Source organism: Schistocerca piceifrons, chromosome 2 (genome assembly GCF_021461385.2).
Source record: "Schistocerca piceifrons isolate TAMUIC-IGC-003096 chromosome 2, iqSchPice1.1, whole genome shotgun sequence".
NCBI lineage: Eukaryota > Metazoa > Arthropoda > Insecta > Orthoptera > Acrididae > Schistocerca > Schistocerca piceifrons.
The window spans coordinates 278519843-278540755 of record NC_060139.1 but is presented as its reverse complement, the minus strand read 5'-3'; positions in this window follow the sequence as shown (position 1 = coordinate 278540755).

Genomic DNA, 20913 nt, shown 5'->3' with positions numbered 1-20913 from the left:
CCTACCAGGTCAGATTAAATGAAGACATTGAAGCAATTCAGAGCCATGCTGCTAGATTTGTTAATAGTAGATTTGACCAATGTGTGAGTAAGAGGGGAATGCTCTGTGAACTCAAATGGGAATCCCGAGGGAAGAAAACATTCTTTTTATGAAGCACTATTGAGAAACTTTAAGTGTGTCAGCATATGCAGCTGATTACAAGACAGTTTTGTAAACTCTCTTTGTCCCTCACCCCATGAGTGTAACAGGAAAGGAAATGACTAGTAGTGGTACAAGGTACCACACGCCACACACTCTAGGGTGGCTTACAGTGTGTATACATAGATGTAGATGTGTTCTGCAATTTAACTGTATATTTATCTTAAGTTAGAGCCCAAACAGCTTTAATCTGTTTTCTACATTATGATGACTTTGTTTGTGGCACACAACAACCTTATCATTAGTGTCCATGTTCTTAGTAATAAGAGGTATTTTCTAAAAATACTATCAGTGCCTCCAACACAAACAAAGTCATATGCTTTAATGAAAGGCATGAGTTGGGTACCAGACATACACTGAGCACAGTTCCCACTAACTCAACCTTCACACAGTATCAAGTAAGCAAATGGCTAGAATGCTTCTGGAGAAATGTTGAGCTAATATATTTTGGTAGTTGCCACATATTTTCAAGCAAGGGCCCGGATGTGAAAGTGGTGTTCTTTCACTCTTAGCCAAGCGTGTGCTATGCTGATCATTTGTGACAAGTCAGAACTGTGTGCCATACCAAGACTCTGACCAGAGATCTGCCTTGCCTGAGCAGTGCCTCTTTAACTGAACCACATGAACACACCTTTTACAGACCAGCTCAAGAGTTGCAATTTGTCACTTGTTCCTTTCTATTTTCTCCCAACTCTGTAAAGATTCCCCCATGATACCACTGGACAGCATCCCAAGGAGAGTGAATGTAACACAGAAAGACTCCACCACAGACACTTAATGAGAGTGAAATTATTTTACTCTTCACAGATATGTTCTAGCCTAGTCTGGCAGCTTTGTGCTGAATAAGAATCAAACTTTATCCATATTCCATCTGAAGAATGAAATAGACCAACTGATAATACTTCTGAAAGGTGGAAATGAAGTTGATACACTATATTTCTCTGAATATCATATCAGAAATAGATTTCTCATTTTAAATATTAGCTGCTTATTATTGTCGAGCAACATGGACAAGGTGGAATTGCAATTTTTGTTAGAAATAATGTAACATATAAAGTTCTTGGTTTAAGGAAATACTATGCTGAACAGCACTTTGCAGTTTGTAGCATTGTGATAACATCAGATAGTATAACAGTTATTGTGCTACAAATTTAAAGGGCACATACAGGGAATTTTAAAGTTTTTCTGAGTCACACTGAATCACTCTTGTCACACAGGTCAATAAAAACTAACTCATTCATTGAATGGGTGACTTTAATCTGAGCTTCTTAACAGATAAGACATGGCGTGAGTCTTACAGCTTAGTACCAATGTTAGACTCCCCTACTAGATATTATTATGGTCAGTCCCAGCAACTGGAGATGACACTGGCCATGTGTGTGAGAGCTGTGCATATATGAATGTATGTTTCTACATCTCATGAAGGACTTTGTCGAATAGCTTAATAATATCCAACATTCTACTTTTAAATGTGCCTGTCTGTTGCTCAACATGTCTTCTATGTGGTGAGTAGCAGTCTATCCTGATTCATATTGTTCTATTTATAGGTACGACCAAACAATGGAACATCCTGGATGGAACAACAATAATATGGAAAGGTTTGATTGTTATTCACTGCACAGAGGAGGTGTTGAGTCACAAACAGGCCAATGAAAAATAATGTTGAATAATTGAGTTTTCAAAATATGTCCTCCTTCCAAAGTAGAAAACTCACTCATACAGAGACATTTCATACAAGTACCAAGTACAACACACACACACACACACACACACACACACACACACACACACACACACACATGGCCACTGTCTCTGGGTACTGTCTCTGGGTGCTAAGGCTGGGCCTTAGAGGTTCTGGAAGAAGAGAAATCCATGACAGGCTACCTATGGTCCTATAGGGCCATAACACAAGAAGAAGATGAAGAAGAAAAGGGATTTTCATGTCATTAAGGAATATGGAGTTATCTTTTGGGTAAGCCAAGTTCTATATGCACAAGACTGAGTCATAAGAATCATGAACAGAATCCACCCAACAATCACATACAGAAATCTTCTTAAGGGAGTTGAAATCCTCATATTTACTGTGCAATACATATTCTCCAAGATGTATTTCATAATGAAAAATGATCCCTTTTTTGAATCCATTAGTGTACATTGATGAGCCAAAACATTATTACTGCTTTTTTAATAGTGTGTTGTTCCATTTTTGAAACACAGTACAACAGAAACTCTGTTTGGCATGGGTTCTACAAGTCTGTGATAGGATTGCAGAAGTATGGAGCACCAGATGTCTATGCACAAGTCAAACAATTTCTGTAAATTACAGGATGGTGGTTTACGGGCACTCAGCTGGTGACTGATATGTGTTCCAATGCACACAGATCAGGCACATTTGCTGGCCAAGACACCTCAAACCACTGCAGCACAGTTCTGGCCTTGCAACATGGACAGTTATCCTGTTGGAAGGTGTCATCCCCACAGGGGGAGACTTCAAGCATGAAGTAATGTAGGCGGTCCGCGATAATGTTCACATAGTCCACTATTCTCATGATGCCTTCAGTTACCACCACAGATCCCAGGGAACCCCAACTCAGGGTACCACATAGCATAATTCTGCCCTCCCCGACCTGCATGTATGGTGTGGTGCATGTTTCGTGCAGCCATTCGCCTGGATGACAATGTGTAGGGACCAAACCATCAACCTGGTGTACAAGAAATGTGATTCATTCAACAGCCGACACATTTATATTGATCCATGGTGAAAACTCAGAGATGCTGTGCCCACTGCAATCATAACTGACAATGTAGTCGGGTCAACACAGGGACACGTAGGGATCATGTGATGTGGAACACTATGTTCAACAATGGCCTTTGAATGGAGTATTCTGAAACATTTGTGCCTGCATCTGCATCATACTCTGCCATTATATATGCCACAGATCAGTGCCTATCCTGGATTACACAGTGGGGGATCCTCCGACCTTTATATTTTGTTATGAGACGTGGTCATCCAATACCATACAGCCTACTCATTGTTTCACAACACTTCAACTACTTTTCATAGGTGCTCACAAGAGTAGTACACCAATAGGTAACCAGCTTTGCCATTTCAGAGATTCTATTTCCAGCTGAAGCGCCACAACAATATGCCCTTTGTCAAAACCACTTATGTCAGTGGATGTCCGTACTTGCGGCCCATATCTTCACCATGACTGCCCATTCGTCTCTCTTCCACTTACATTCTTTCCTTACTGCGTCACATGATTGCAATACCACCAGGAGGCATTCAACTTCATGGTGGGCAGTGGTCATAATGTTTTGGCTCATCAGTGTGTATTACAGACATGATAGTATAAAAAAAAGGTCACATCCACTTTGAGCATTCAAACGGGAGTATAATGCAGAAGGGGATTCATTTCAGTGATTGGTAAGATTTTTAATGCCTTTGCTTTGTGACATTCAATGCCTTTGCTTTTGCCTCTTTCTGCCCCCTTCACCACCTTTAACTGCAATCAGTTAAGTCACCAGCATCACTATAAAAGGTTTATCTCATGAGACAAGGGTAATAAAAAAATTGCAGAGTCCTAGGATAGTTTCAGAGACCAAGCACACATGTATAGGATTAGTGAAGTGTAGGAAAATCAATGCTGGAAGAATGACAACTGTAAATAAAATTACACTCTCACACACAAAGGTTACAATGGGCACTGAAAAAGAAATGACAACACGAAATCAACAACACTAAAAAGTGAAAGGACTAGCTACTAAAAAGAACACACTGACATAAATTAAAAGTGAAAGAGTTTTATCTTCTCTGCTAAGTAACATTTAGACATTTTTACAAACTTTATCAATTTAGGAAAAGACAGATTGCTACTTGCTATAAAGATGACACATTAAGTTGCACTTACACAAAGCTGTCAGCCATAGCCTTCATCACAAAAGAGAAACACGCACCATTCATTCACACAAGCAAGCACACCTCACGCACTCATGACCACCAACTCCATCCAGAATGTATGGCATTCTGGCTGAGCTGCCAGAGTTGGTGATCATGTGTGTGTGAGGTGTGCTTGCTTGTGTGAATAAATGACATGTGTTTCTCTTTTTCTGATGAAGGCTGTGGCTGAAAGCTTTGTGTGAGTGTCTTTTAATGGTGCCTCACCAAAATCCATAAAATTGAGGGCCTTTCAGTCACTCAGCTCCTACGCCACCTCTCACTGCCATGCTGGTCGTCCCATGCGAATTTCCAGTTATGGCTGGGAATCACAGCTATCACTTTACAAAAGCAAAGCAACACTTGCCATTTCAAAGATCCACGTCTGTTTGGTGTTTGCAACTAGCATAAAAGTTCCAGGAGCCGCTACAATCCCATTACTGTCCATGGGTTTACTTTGTTGCGACCAGTGATCCCAAGGCTTTTGTACGTGAGCATATAGGTAAGCCTGCCTTAGGCTGCACCACTTCTTTTACCTAGGACCACCATCCAGGAAGGTGTTATTTCCATGAGGTGTGGCCACGATCCATATCAGTTTTGCCCTATTGGAGTTTAACTCAAGAATGATGGACAGAGAGTTACACATTCCTGTAATGTTCCCCTGAATGTACTATGACACCTTCACAATTTAAGCATCTACTGGATAATGAGCTTTTTTTTATGGCATTTCCTCTTGCAAGGGTGATTCTATACTACAAGTCGTTTCTGAACTGTAGTGTACAGAGTACATGTACCTGTAACATTCTGATATTTATCTGTATTCATGTTTATTTATTATTGTAATCAAACTTCAGTACTTTATCTTCTGTAATAGAACCCAAACAGTACATTCCCTATTATGAAATTGATTAGTACTATTTCCATACCACCACAACAAACTTGTAAAACTGACTCATTCCATATCTTGCGACATAGATCCTTGGAACACGAAATACATAAACAATAAAACTATAGATTGAGGCTGGACCAGAGAGCAACCAACAACGTTTGATTTTTTTGAGTCAGTTTATGGGATACAATTGGACATCTCAATTGGATGACTCAATCAGAAGAGCACTGCCCCACAGAATGCTGGGGCCCATGATTAATGTGTCACAAATAGTGAACAGGTGTACATGTCATACCACATAAATGGTAGACTTTCATGATCACATCATTCTCCAAAATTCTGTAGAATATTCATCAAACCAGCTAACACAAACCAAGTAATTAAAGAGCTACAGATCCCAGCACACTTAATAGCAGGAAGATATTTCTTTAACAAGTTGTTATATGCTGTAAAGCAGAGCCATGGACATATTCTTAAGAGAAAATTAATACAGTTATTAGTTAAAGATGTTATGCTCACTTTAACAAATGGAAACGAAGGAAGGAAGAAAGATTGAATTTCATGTCCCATCAACATGAAGGCCATTCGAGATGGAGAACAAGCTCGGTTTGTGTCAAGGATGGGGAAGGATATCGTCTGTGCCCTTACAAAGGCATGACACAGGCATTTGCCTGGAACTATTTAGGGAAATCAGAGAAATCTTATTCTGGATGGTTGGATGTGTGTTTGAACCTTCATCCTCCCAAATGCGAGTCCAGTGTGCTAACCATTGCATCACTTTGCTCGGTAAAACAATGGAAACTCCAGGTTGGGATATCAACAATATTAGGAAAAGGACAGATTGCTACTCACTGTAAAGATGACCTGTTGAGTTGCAAATAGACACAATGAAAATACTATTACATATTATAGCTTTCAGCCAAAGATTCTTCAGCAAAGAAAATGCACATACATTCACACAAGCAAGCACAACTCAGGCACACATAACTGCTACCACCAGCAGCTCTGACTGGGATGCTACTGTCATGTGAATAGCAATATGGAGTATGGTGGGGAACGGAATGGGATAGCTGGTTATGGGTTGGGGGAAAGAAAAGTGCTGTCTGGCAGGGTGTACAGTGACTAGATGGTGGTGTGAAGGTATTTCCAAGTGCATTGTCAGGAAATGGGTTGTGGGAGGAGAAGGGGGGGGGGGGGTTGGAGCAGAAAAGAAGAGAAGCAGGGAAGGGAAATGGACAAGCATGTGCATTGGCAGAAGGCAGCATACAATGAGAGTGAGGAGACATGAAAAGGATGGGGGTGATAGGACAGAGGGGATGAAAAATGTTGGACAGAGGGTATGGGGACAGTAGGTTACCATAGGTCAAGGCCAGAATAATTTCATGAGTGGAGAATGTGTTGTAAGGATAACTTCCATCTGCACAGTTCAGAGAAACTGGTGGTGGAGGGGAGGATCCAGATGGCACGGGTTGTGAAGCAGCTACTGAAATCAAGTATGTTATGTTCAACTGAATGTTGTGCCACATGGTTGTCTACTTTGTTCTTGGCCACATTTTGGTGGTGGCCATTCATCCTGGTGGACAGTTGGTTGGTAGTCATACCAATATAAAAATCTGTGGAATGGTTGCAGCAGAGCTGGTATATCACATGGTTGCTTTCATAGGTTTCCCGGCCTCTGATGCAGTAAGATAAGCCTGTGACAGGACTGGAATAGGAAGTGCTCAGTGGGCGGATTGGGCAGGTCTAGCTGCTGGCTCTTTCACAGGAATATTATCCCTGTGGCAAGGGGTTGAGATTAGTAGTGGCACAGGGATGGACTAAAATTTTATAGAGGCTGGATGGGCAAAATAATTCCACTTTAGGAGAGATGGTATGGATCTTGGGTAGAATGTCCCTCATTTCAGGGCATGATGATAGATAATCAAAGCCCTGATGAAGGATGTGGTTCAGGTTGGTATTAGTGATGATAGGGACACTCTTTTGTAGCTGGCTCTTTGAGGTGGTGGGAGGATTGGGATGTGTGGGGATGTTGTTGTTGTTGTGGCCTTCAGTCCAGAGACTGGGTTGATGCAACTCTCCATGCTACTCTAACCTGTGCAAGCTTCTTCATCTCCCAGTACCTACTGCAACCTACATCCTTCTGAATCTGTTTAGTGTATTCATCTCTTGGTCTCCCTCTACAATTTTTACCCTCCACACCACCCTCCAATACTAAATTGGTGATCCCTTGATGCCACAGAATATGTCCTAACAACCAATCCCTTCTTCTAGTCAAGTTGTGCCACAAATTTCTCTTCTCCCCAATTCTATTCAATACCTCCTCATTAGTTATGTGATCTACCCATCTAATCTTCAGCATTCTTCTGTAGCACCACATTTCAAAAGCTTCTATTCTCTTCTTGTCTAAACTATTTATCGTCCATGTTTCACTTCCATACATGGCTACACTCCATACAAATACTTTCAGAAATGACTTCCTGATGCTGAACTCTATACTCGATGTTAACAAATTTCTCTTCTTCAGAAACACTTTCCTTGCCATTGCCAGTCTACATTTTATATCCTCTCTACTTCAACCATCATCAGTTATTTTGCTCCCCAAATAGCAAAACTCCTGTACTACTTTAAGTGTCTCATTTCCTAATCTAATTCCCACAGCATCACCTGATTTAATTCGACTTCATTCCATTATCGTCGTTTTGCTTTTGTTGATGTTCAGATATGGCGTGGGAAATATGTGGACGAGGTCCTCAGGATAGTGCCTGTCTGTTAATGTCTTGATGAAACTTTCACCAGTAGCTGCATTTTGACAGCTGCCTCACGCACCCGAGACTTAGTCCATCCCAATGCCACTTCCAATACCAATTCGCAAACACGTTTCACGTGCAGTATCCCCATATACCACCCAGTCGTCCCATCACGCCACAGAGTCAGTTACAACAGAGTGCCCCCTTTGTCACCTGTTACCACTCTGGCCTGGAAAAATTGAACCACATACTTCATCAGGGCTTTGATTATCTATCAGCATGCCCTGAAATGAGGGACATCCTACCCAAGATCCTTCCCATCCCTCCTCAAGTAGTGCTCCACTGCTCACCCAACCTCCACAATATCCTAGTCCATCCCAATGCCACTCCCAATACCAATCCATTGCCACAGAGATCATATCTCTGTGGCTTACCCAGCACTTTCTGTTCTAAGCTTGTCATAGGCTTGTTTTACTGCATCAGAGGCTGCACCACCTGTGAAAGCAGCCATGTCATATACCATCTTTGCTGAAACCATTTCACAGCTTTTTATATTGGTATGATTGCCAACCAGCTGTCCAACAGGATGAATGGCCATCACCCAGCAAACTAGACCATCCTATGGCACAACATATGACTGAACATAACAAGCTAGAATTTGATGTCTGCTTCACAGCCCAGGCCATCTGGATTCTCCCCTCCACCACCAGCTTTTCTGAAGATGAGAGTTATCCTTACAATATGTTCTCTCTCCCAAAAGTATCCCAACCTCAACCAGTGGTAATGTACTGTCGCTACACCGTCCTCCCATCAGTTTCTGCCCCTCTGTCCTACCATTTTCTCCCTTTTCATGTCCCTTCACTCACATTGTATGCTGCCCTCTGCCAATGCACCCACCCATCCTTTCCCCTTCCCTTCTCCTCCCCTTTTACACTCTCCATTTTTTCCCCACACACCCCATGTCTCAAGATTGCACCTGGCAGTCTTGTCAGGCTGCCATCTAATCCCTGCATGTTCTCCCAGACAGCACATTTCTCTCCTTCCACCCATACACTACTATCTCTCCCCAGTTCCCGCCTTACTCCAGGTTTCTAGTCACCTGATGGTTGCATTGCGTTCAGAGCCGCCAGTAGTAGCAGTCACGTGTGCATGAGGTGTGCTTGCTTGCTTTTTTGTGTGTATGTGTGTGTGTATGTATGTATGTGTGTTTTCTTTGCTGCAGGAAGCTTTGGCTGAAAGCTATAATGTGTGACAGTCTTTTCTTTGCACCCGTCTGCAGCTCAATGGGTTATCTGCTGAACTACATATTCCATAAAAACTCAACTTCTCTAACAGAACAGAATGACCAACACAATCAAATGCCTTCAGTAAGTCACAGAAAATCCCAGTTGGTGATATTTTATCATTTAAAGATTTTTATTAAGTGCTCAGTAAGTTTATAAACAGCTGACCCAAGAGAATGGCCCTTTTGAAACCCTAAGTGTGACTGACCAAGTATCCCATTGCTACATAGGTGAATGACAATCCTTGAGTACATTACCTTCTCAACATTTTTAGAAAATGTTGTAACGCGTGACCCTGGGCAGTAGTTATTGACATCTTTGGCGTTACCCTTTTCATAGAGAGGCTTCACAATGGCATATTTCAATCTTCCTGTTTCAATCTTCCTGTGAAAACATCCTGAGTGAATGATGCATTACTTAAGTGACTAACAACATTGCATATTACAGGGCCACAACTTTTTAGTATCTTGTTGGAGATATTATCCACCCCATATGAACTTTAACTTTGTACAATAATGATGATCTTCTTTATTTCAAATGGTGATGTGAGATTAATTTTTAATTCACAAGATGTCTCCTGTATTGTTTCTCCAGTGCACTATTTCGCTTTCTCTGTTGAACTATTTGTACCAATTTTCTTACATATTTTTAAGAAGTAATTATTGTAAATCTCTGCTACACACCAACTACCTTTTATAATACTCCTATTCTATTTAACAGAAATAATGTCATTTTCTGTGGGTTCTTTCCCCACCTCTCTTTTAACAATATTCCATACTGACACACTTGTGTTATCTAATCTGTCTGTTAGTTTCAGACAAGTTGTGCATACTCTGGGATTTTTTACGAATTTTCTTCATGTATCTTACAGTACTATTTATAGAAAGTGTTTCTGGGTCATTATTTGCTCTCGCTATTTTGTACAAGTCCTTTTTTCATTTGTGATGAGATTCTAATAGTAATCCAAAGATTTCTTAATGACTCACCATTACTACATTTAATTATCTTTTTAGGAGAGCTACTTTCAAAAACTAATATCAATTGATTAAGAAATATGTTGAATCTAAAGTTAGCAGTAAGCAAATAGTAAACTTCACACCAATCAACCTCTTTTTTTTTTTTTTTTAAAAAAAAGAGCTTTCTTTAAAATTTCTGTAGTTTTGTCATAAATCAGCCTCATTGTTTTTTATAAGACTGTTTCTGACCTGTATGAGGAGCTACCTTACATAATGCATTGTGATCTGACAATCCATTTACTACCGGACAGGCATGCATCTCTTTAACATCTGCTTACTGAATGAATACATATGGAGTGTACCCCTTAGTTTTCACTCAAAAACTGCTGTTTAACAGTAGTGTGGTCATGCACTCTGTTTTAGCTCTGAATATCAAGTGTAACTTGTTATTCACTTGTATTACAAAACTGTATGTGCCTTTTTGTTGCCATATATTAAGTATTCTAGGCATGGTGGTTCAACCCACACATAGTGATGGTAATCAACTTTGTCATTTTGTTTCTGTTGCCACAGAATTTCTTGGGTAAGTGTTTGGTGTTGTGTTTAATATATGGTAGTCATATGATCAAAAACAGTGCATAAGAAATATTAATCTAAACAGCAGCTTTTGTACACGCTCAAATTTCTTCCATTTTTAGAATGAAATTTTCACTCTACAGCAGAGTGTGCGCTGATATGAAACTTCCTGGCAGATTAAAACTGTGTGCTGGACCTAGACTCGAACTCGGGACCTTTGCCTTTCGCGGGCAAAGGTCCCGAGTCTTCATTCACACAATAGGAATGTCCCAATCGCCGAATGCTATAGAAAATGTGTGAGTAAAATAGTCAAATATGTACCTTCAGTTGCTCATTAGTTATTGCATCTGTCATTTTCCACATGAGGTAGCACATTCTTGCTATTCTCTTGCAGATAAGACTAATAATATGTCCCTCACAGTTTAATTTGCAATCAGTGTGAAAGCCCAGCAATTTTACTGATTTGCTTTCTATGGCTTTAGTTAATCACAGAATTAGTTCATATGCTTTATCAGGATTACAGAGGAATTTGGTAGAAAAAAAATTCATCCCTAGTTCTAATTTTTCTTGCGTAGCCTGTTGCAATTCTTAGGTGTCATGGTGTGTATTGGGCAGTATCATGTCATCTGTGTAACACACTACTGAATTAGCTCGAATGTGGTAAGGTAAGTTGTTAATTGCAATGATAAACAGAAATGGGACAAGGACCAAGCCGTGCGGCATTCCAGTCTGAACTTCCTCCAGCGAAGAGTATATTTTTTTAACTGATACAAACTGTGTCCTTTTGCTTAAATAGGACTTGATTACACTTAATGATGGCTTTGTTTGTTCCATAAAACTCCAGTTCTGCAAATACAATGTTCCCAGTTCTATAAATACAATGTTCAAGGGGTCTATAGTCAAAGTGTTTGGTGTAATCACAAAGCACAAAAATACGATCTTTAATTTCAGATGTAGTTAAGTTGATTGGCTTAAGGGGGATGGGGGATGGGAGGTAGGGGTTGGGGGGAAGGGACCAAACTGCTTGGTTATTGGTCGCTTGTTCCTATAAAACAAGCCCATGAGTGAAAGGATTAAAAAAAAAAGGAAGACTTACTGTACAAAACCTGGATAAAACAAAAACCTCAAGAACTACAGAAGGGCAACAGGCATTACTGTAAGACAAGAAAACCACAGAGAGATGCAAGAAACAGATAGATGGGATTAAAATAACAGAGCAGATGACCGTTGCTTGCTGATCACGAGAATAAAAAAGGATAAGCCAGCCACTCTGCAACACATTAAAACCTCCAGCCTAAAAGCAGTAGTGTAGAGAACACACATTGACAAGGGACATACACTAAAACTTAGATGGAATGATAAACCCTCTCCCTGCACATGTTGTTGTTGTGGTCTTCAGTCCTGAGACTGGTTTGATGCAGCTCTCCATGCTACCCTATCCTGTGCAAGTTCTTCATCTCCCAGTACCTACTGCAACCTACATCCTTCTCAATCTGCTTAGTGTATTCATCTCGTGGTCTCCCTTTACGATTTTTACCCTCCACGCTGCCCTCCACTGCTAAATTTGTGATCCCTTGATGCCTCAAAACATGTCCTACCAACCGATCCCTTCTTCTAGTCAAGTTGTGCCACAAACTTCTTCTCTCCCCAATCCTATTCAATACCTCCTCATTAGTTACGTGATCTACCCACCTTATCTTCAGCATTCTTCTGTAGCACCACATTTCGAAAGCTTCTATTCTCTTCTTGTCCAAACTAGTTATCGTCCATGTTTCACTTCCATACATGGCTACACTCCATACAAATACTTTCAGAAACGACTTCCTGACACTTAAATCTATACTTGATGTTAACAAATTTCTCTTCTTCAGAAACGATTTCCTTGCCATTGCCAGTCTACATTTTATATACTCTCTACTTCGACCATCATCAGTTATTTTACTCCCTAAATAGCAAAACTCCTTTACTACTTTAAGTGTCTCATTTCCCAATCTAATTCCCTCAGCATCACCCGATTTAATTTGACTACATTCCATTATCCTTGTTTTGCTTTTGTTGATGTTCATCTTATATCCTCCTTTCAAGACACTGTCCATTCCGTTCAACTGCTCTTCCAAGTCCTTTGCTGTCTCTGACAGAATTACAATGTCACCGGCGAACCTCAAAGTTTTTACTTCTTCTCCATGAATTTTAATACCTACTCCGAATATTTCTTTTGTTTCCTTTACTGCTTGTTCAATATACAGATTGAATAACATCGGGGACAGGCTACAACCGCGTCTCACTCCTTTCCCAACCACTGCTTCCCTTTCATGCCCCTCGACTCTTATAACTGCCATCTGGTTTCTGTACAAATTGTAAATATCCTTTCGCTCCCTGTATTTTACCCCTGCCACCTTCAGAATTTGAAAGAGAGTATTCGAGTTAACATTGTCAAAAGCTTTCTCTAAGTCTACAAATGCTAGAAATGTAGGTTTGCCTTTTCTTAATCTTTCTTCTAAGATAAGTCGTAAGGTTAGTATTGCCTCACGTGCTCCAACATTTCTACGGAATCCAAACTGATCTTCCCCGAGGTCCGCTTCTACCAGTTTTTCCATTCGTCTGTAAAGAATTCGCGTTAGTATTTTGCAGCTGTGACTTATTAAACTGATAGTTCGGTAATTTTCACATCTGTCAACACCTGCTTTCTTTGGGATTGGAATTATTATATTCTTCTTGAAGTCTGAGGGTATTTCGCCTGTCTCATACATCTTGCTCACCAGATGGTAGAGTTTTGTCATGACTGGCTCTCCCAAGGCCATCAGTAGTTCTAATGGAATGTTGTCTATTCCCAGGGCCTTGCTTCGACTCAGGTCTTTCAGTGCTCTGTCAAACTCTTCATGCACATATAAAATGTAAACTAAATCAGCCAAAGAGGCATTGTCAGTTAAAACTAATGGTAACAAGTCTGATAACTGAAAATTCCAGCCAAAGCAGGACAGTGCAACAGAATGTGGACTACCATCAATCAGCCACCAAACCAACACTGGAGTGGGTCTTCACAACAGAGGAGATAACCGGAGGTCAGCCAAGTGAGGCAGATGCTGAGCCAGCAGAGGACCACAGGGTCCCTGCAAGAGGCCTGCATGGGTCCACATATTTGTAGTCTCCTTTATGGCACACAGTTTATTGGGAGTACCTAGATTATGCCATTCCATAGCCTAAATCCCAAAAACCTTGCAGCCTAATACCAAGCGCATGTCAGTTTCAGAGATGGCATCTCCAGTAGCAGTTTTTGAGTAGCCTGTTTGGCCAGCCTGTCAGCAAGTTCATTTCCTGGGATTCTGATGTATCCTGGAGTCCAGACAAATGCCACTAAATGACTGGACCATTCCAGGACATAGTCAGACTCCTGGGTGGTTGCTACCAAAGGATGGCGAGAGTAGTACCGGTCAATAGCTTGTAAGCTGCTCAAGGAGTCACACAGACAAGGAAGGACCTACCAGAGCAGGAACAGATATGCTCAAGAACACGGGATATAGCCACCAGCTCTGCAGTGAAAACACTGCAGCTATCTGGCAAGGAGTGTTGTTCAGTACATCCTGTGTGAGCATAAGCAAAACCAATGTGACCATCAACCACTGAGCCATCAGTGTAGACTACTTCAGAGTCCCGAAATGTGACAAGAATTGAGAAGAAGTGACAGCGGAGAGCCTCAGGAAGAACTGAGACCTTAGGACCATGTGAAAAGTCCAGCCATCGCTGGACTCAGAGGTGAGATGGTAAAGGAAAGGACTCTAGTTCAGGCAGAAGGGATCAGATATGTACAGAAATCGTAATTCCCAACCTGGACCGCTGATGCAGGAGATGAACTGCCGTGGCTGGGAAAAGGAGACAGTAATTTGGATGTTCAGGAGAGTTACAAATGTGCATGGCATAACTGGTGAGCAGTTGTTGGCACCTGATCTACAATGGAGGAGTCCTAGCCTCCACCAGTAGGCTGATCACCAGACTTGTCCTAAAGGCTCCTGTTGCTAGTTGAACCCCACAGCGGTGCACCGGGTCTAGTAACCACAATGCTGAGAGTGCCGCCAAGGCATAAATTAGACTCCCACAGTCAAAGCGGTACTGGACAAGGACTTTGTAGAGCCACAGCAGTGTAGAACGATCTGCATCTCAATTGGTGTTGCTCAGGCACCAGAGGTCATTAAGGTGCTACCAGCACTTCTGCATAAGCTGACAACGATGAGGAAGTCAAGTCAATCAAGCATCAAAAACCAGTCCTAAGAATTGATATGTCTCCACTACAGTGAGTGGATAGTCATCAAAGTAAAGTTCTGCATGAATGGCACGATGCCAACAGAGGTACATGACGCACGACTTCGTGGCTGTAAACTGTAAGCCACGGGTTAGAGCCCAGGTCTGTGCCTTGTGGATGGCCCCCTATGGGTGTCGCTCAGCAACACCAGTACTGGTACTGAAGAAGCAGTAGAAAATGCAAAAGTTGTCTGCTTACAAAGAAGGTGAAACAGACGGTCCCACAGCTGCTGCTAGAGCATTAATGGTCACTAAAAACAAAGAGACACTCGATACTGAGCCCTGTGGGACCCCATTCTCCTGGATATGGGACGAACTGTGGAAGGTACCAACTTGGACATGGAAAGTATGGAGCAACAGGAAGTTTTGGATAAAAATCAAGGACAGGTCCTGGAGACCCCGCTCATGTAATGTGGCAAGGATTTGGAGTTTCCAGATCATGTCGTAGGCTTTTCTTAAATCAAAAACGAGGGCTACCAGGTGTTGGCATCTGGAAAAGGCTGTGCAGATGGCAGACTCAAGGGACACTAGGTTAACAGTGGCAGAGTGACCCTGGTGGAAACTGCCCTGGCATGGAGCCAACACAACTGCCGACTAAACATACATTCTAGCAGCTTACAAAGAACATTGGTTAAGCTGATGGGCCAATAGCTAGCCACATCAAGCGGATTTTTACCAGGCTTGAGCACTGGAACAATGGTACTCTCCCACGATTGTGACAGGAATTGCCATCGCTCCAGATGAGGCTGAAGATGATAAGGATATGTCACTGGTAGTCCGATGAGAGATGTTTAATCACCTGAGCATGGACACGATCTGGCCCAGGAGTTGTGTTGTGGCAATGTGCAAGGGCACCAAGGTGCACCCACTCAGTAAATGGATCATTATGTGGTTCACTGTGGTGTGTACCAAACGAGAGGAGTGTCCCTTTCATCTGCAGTTCTCTGATGCAGAAGCCCGCGCATAGTTCTCAGCAAAGTGCTCGGCAATTGCATTTGTGTTGCTAGATAACACTCCATTGATGGAAGTGCCAGGGACACCTGTTGGGGTCTGGTACCCAAAGACATGCCTGATCTTTGTCCAGACTTGCGAAGGCAATGTATGTGACCCAATGGTTAGATATATCTCTCTCAACACTCCTGTTTCCGACTTTTTGTGGGTGGGTGAAAACAGGCCCAGAGCTGTTTAAAAGCTATAGGTGCTTCACTTATGTCACTTTAGAATCCGCTTACATTTTTTAATGGCCTCACTGATTTCCAGCGACCACCAAGGCACTGCCTATCACCGGGGGGAGGAAGGGAGAGGGGGGGGGGGGGGGGGGGGGGAACAAGGGATTGCATTTTCCGAAGCAGAAACGATTGTTGTGGTTACTCTCTCGACCACCACATCAGTGTTACTGCATGAGGGGGATTGAACAGTGACGGCAGAGGTGAAAGCTTCCAAGTCTGCCTTGTTTAAAGCCCATCTGGTAGTGATAAATCAATGGCCGAGTAAGTACCATGAGCCACATTGACATGTATGGAGACCCCAGCATTTAAAAGGAAGAGATTGGGCTCAGACAGGAAATTCTAGATATCTCTACCTCAGTCAGTAATCATGGTGCCACTCCACAAGGGGTTATGGGCATTAAAATCACCCAAAAGATGGAAAGGTCTGTGAGTTGATTAAGCAGTGCAGCCAATATGTTTAGGGGTACTTCATCATCTGGAGAAGATATACATTGCAGACAGTTATTTCCTGTGTTGTCCTTAGCCTGACAGCCACAGCTTCGAGAGGAGTTTGAAGGGACACAGGGTGCTACATACTGAGTTCATGACATAGATGCATACTCCACCTGATACTCTACAACACTCACTATAGTTTTTGTAATATCTCCTATATCTGCCAAGGGCAGGGGTCCGCACTGCTGGGGACCAGGTTGCCTGGAGGGCAATGCAGAAAGCAGGTGTAAAGCCTAACAGTTGCTGTAGCTCAGTTAGGTGGTGGAAAAAACTGCTGTAATTCCACTGGAGGATGACATTGTCTGAAGGCTGGGAAGGCATGAAGGGACCAGGGAGGCAGGTTACACCTCAGGATCACTTGCTGCCACTGATTGATTACCTATGTGTTCTATATCCATAGGGTCTTAGGGTCCGGTGAGATCTGTAGGTCCTCAGGGGATGCCAGAATCTCCACCTCGTCCTCAGACGCGGAGCTTGTGGGTAGTGGTGGTGTGGGGGCTACTACTATTTCTTTTTTCTTAGGGAAATTTTCTTTTTGGATGTCTCTCACTTCTGGGAGGGCTTCACTGATTCATTCGTAGGGACTGAGGAGGATCTTGAAGCCCTACGACCAACTGCCTGTGGGTTCTTCAGCCACTGGTACACATGCTCTTTCCCACTGGTACGAACCTTGAAAGGGAGTGATCCAAGGGACCCCTTCCTAGTGAGAGGAGCTGAAGAAGACTGATACTTCTCCAACTGAGAAGTGGGGACTCATGTCTGATAATTGGGGGAGGGGGGGGGAGGGGTATTGCTCGCAAAGTAGGTATTGTGGGAGCAACAGGGATAGGAGTGCCCTCCACCATCAAGGGGCAGGAAGACGATGCCATGCACATGGGGTTTAGCCTTTCAAATATCCTCTTAGCCTCTGTGTAGGTCAGTCGGTCCACGCTCCTGTACTCCATGATTTTCCTTTCTTTCTCGAGAATCCTGCAGTCTGGTGAGCAAGGGGAATGGCACTTGCTGCAGTTGACACAGCTGGGAGGTGGGGCACATGGAGTATTGGGATGTGACAGATGTCAACAAACTCAACATGTGATGCTGGAAGTACAGCTGGAAGACATATGCCCAAACTTCCAACACTTAAAGCACCGCATTTCAGGAGTGACATATGGATTTACATCACATTGGTATACCATCACCTTGACCTTCTCGGGTAATGCCCTCAAAGGCCAAGATGAAGGCACCAGGGCTACCTGATTATCCTTCAGACCCCTATGGACACACCAGACGAAATGAACACCTCGTCGTTCTAAGGTGGCACACAACTCACCATTGAACTGCAAAAGAAGGTTCCTGTGAAAGATAATAGCCTGGAACATATTTAAGATCTTATAGGGCATGATGGAAACAGAAACATCCTCCAGATTGTCACAAGTGAGTATCACACGTGGCTGGGCAGAGGATGCTGTTTTTATCAGGACTGACCCAGATTGCATTTTGGACAATCCATCCATCTTCCCAAACTTGTTCTCTAAATTATCCACAAAAAACTGAGGCTTTGTTGACAGGAATGATTCCCCATCAGCTCTCGTACATACTAGGTACTGTAGTGAATAAGGTTGGCTTCCACCTTTATCCTGGCATTCCTCTCATGGTGTAGTCAGAGAGGGGAATTATTTGGAGTCGTACTTACTTGCACTGAATTGAGACCTTGAACACTTAAGAGACTGCTGATGTTTGACCATCAGCAAGAGATGATGTAGTCCCCTTAATTGTGGATCATCTGCCCTGATGCCACCCACTTTGACCAGGGGCCCTCCCCATGGGTGCCACCCAGCATTAGCAAAGGCCACTTGGCAGATGGCCATTGCTGGGAGTCCTGATGCCCCAGGTAGATGGGCATCTACTCCTTGGCATACATGGGGAGTTAATGGTGCAGGCATCAGCAGAGTGATCCCTGTGTAATCAGGGAGCTACAACCAAGAAGGTACATGGCGATCCCACCACAACAGACTGGCTACTGCGCTGTATGTCAGGTGCAAACAAGTTCATATCATCATCGGCACAGAAAAAGGCACCGCACAATGGATGGAGGAAACATACCTGGGAAGGTGTCCTCACCCAATGACTGGAGAATGAATGGAATTGTAGGTCCATGATGATAAAGAATGCTAAAAGTTCCAGCACACAATGGACATTCACCATTTAAGGCACCCTTCCCCAATTGGCTCGCCCTTTGGAAAAATGTTGGAAGAATGAAGGTCAACCCCTATAGGGGATCATCACAAAAAGGCTGAAATGTTTGAGACTCCTTTTAGTCACCTCTTACAAAAGGCAGGAATACCTCGGGCCTATTCTAGCCACCAGTCCCGCAGGAGGTCAGATATAGTTAACAACTTGTTAAAAACTTCAGTAACAGTCCCAGTAGTATTATTTTTACCACACTGGAATCCAAACTGCCTGTTGGAGTCTTCATGCTCTCTGAAATAGTTATTTAGCTGGTTATACATTAGAGACTTGAAAACTTTGAAGAAATCTGGGACAACAGAAACTCATCAGCAGTTATAGGGCAGAGTCTTGTCTCAGTTCTTAGAGACTGAAATAACTTAACAGCTTTGAGCGCATCATGGAAAATTCCAGTTCCAAACAAGTATTAAAAATGAAAGAAAGATGTTGACAGATAAGATGTATTTTTTTGAAATATTACGTGATCTGAGAAAAAAATAACAGTCCACATTCTGAAGTGAGGGAATCTTAACACAGCTTTCATAATTCTGTAGGTGAAAGGCCTCTCTCCTATAGGCATCAGCACCTGACGGGACTAATGTGCATGTGCCATTTACTTTACTTGATTTTATTTATCAGTTCACTCACTGCATTAAGGAAGTAATCATTTACTTCTGTGTCCAGCACTGTATCTTTGGTGTGGGAATATTCTTGACTATCTATGTCCTACACTGGTTTGCATATAATGCAAGCACATTTTATGTAACGTTCACATGAAGCAGGTTTTATGGTTTTATGGCCAGGGTCATCTCTACACCATTTTAACCTCTTCTTTTGCTGTTTATGGTTAGGTCTAATTTAATGGTGACCAGGGGCGCCATAACTCCTAGAGTTTTCTCAGGAATTTAGCAAAAACTGTTACAACAGTACTCTTCTCAGGTCGTGTGCCGAATACAAAGCCCCAGTTAACAGCAGCTAATCTGTCAATAAATGACTTAATACATTTACCTTTCTGCCCTCCTACTCATGTAACACCAGATTTGCAGTTGATTGATATGTCTGATCTGGCAATTATTCACTGCAGAAGGTCCAAATTGGAAAGGGTGGTTTTGTATGGTCTCTCTTTTTATGGTTGAATTACATTTCGCTTCAATGAATAGCAGTTTGATGTCTGTCTTTTTTACCACAGATTTTATGTGGTTGGTCCATCTTGCGTGTCTGCAAACACACACTCCTAAAAGCTTTACACTGTTGACTCTTTCTAATCACTAAGCAACATGAATCAGTTTATTTACATATTTTACAATCATTATGGGTCCTATCACATTTCCTTGGATCATGCTTTCTGACAGTCTTTTTGTTGTGCCTATCTGCAACTCAACATCTCCGCTATATGATGAGTAGCAACTATCCTTTTCATAATATCGTTACATTCCATCTCAATTTTCCATTGCTGAACTTACCTTCTCATTTAACAATTACTCTCTTCTGAGATACTGAGCACTAATTGTTAGGACATCTTCAGTGCGCTCACAAACTCACAAAGCTGATCCAATGTTCTGTAAATCGTATGTTATTCACAAGATAACGGCACAGAACTTTATGAGGGTACCTTCTGGAAGTCAAGAAATAGTCAGGACATCACTATTTACTACCTTCTGGATCACAAGGATAAACACAGGGAGCTGAATTTCACACACTGTTACTTTAAGAAACCATGCTTTCTAGAGAAGAGATTTTCTCTTTCCAAAAAGTTAAAAAAAGCATAATATGAACTTTTATACCAAAATACTTGAGACACCAGCAAAATAAACCTTTAGTTACACTACCTGTTCAATAAACTGTTATGAAACCTACTTCTTTTCCTAAATGCTTTATTGCTCCAGGTGCCAGAAGAGGGGAGGTCAGATAAGTACCAGATGTGGCTGTTCCTCAAAATATTCTGACTCAGTTCAGTAGTGATGACGGATTGAACTGACACACACACACACACACACACACACACACACACACACACACACACACACACACACACACACCTGTGCCTCTAGAGTGTGCCAGCTGGACAAATAATGCTGGGATTGCATTTTGGCAGGTGGATT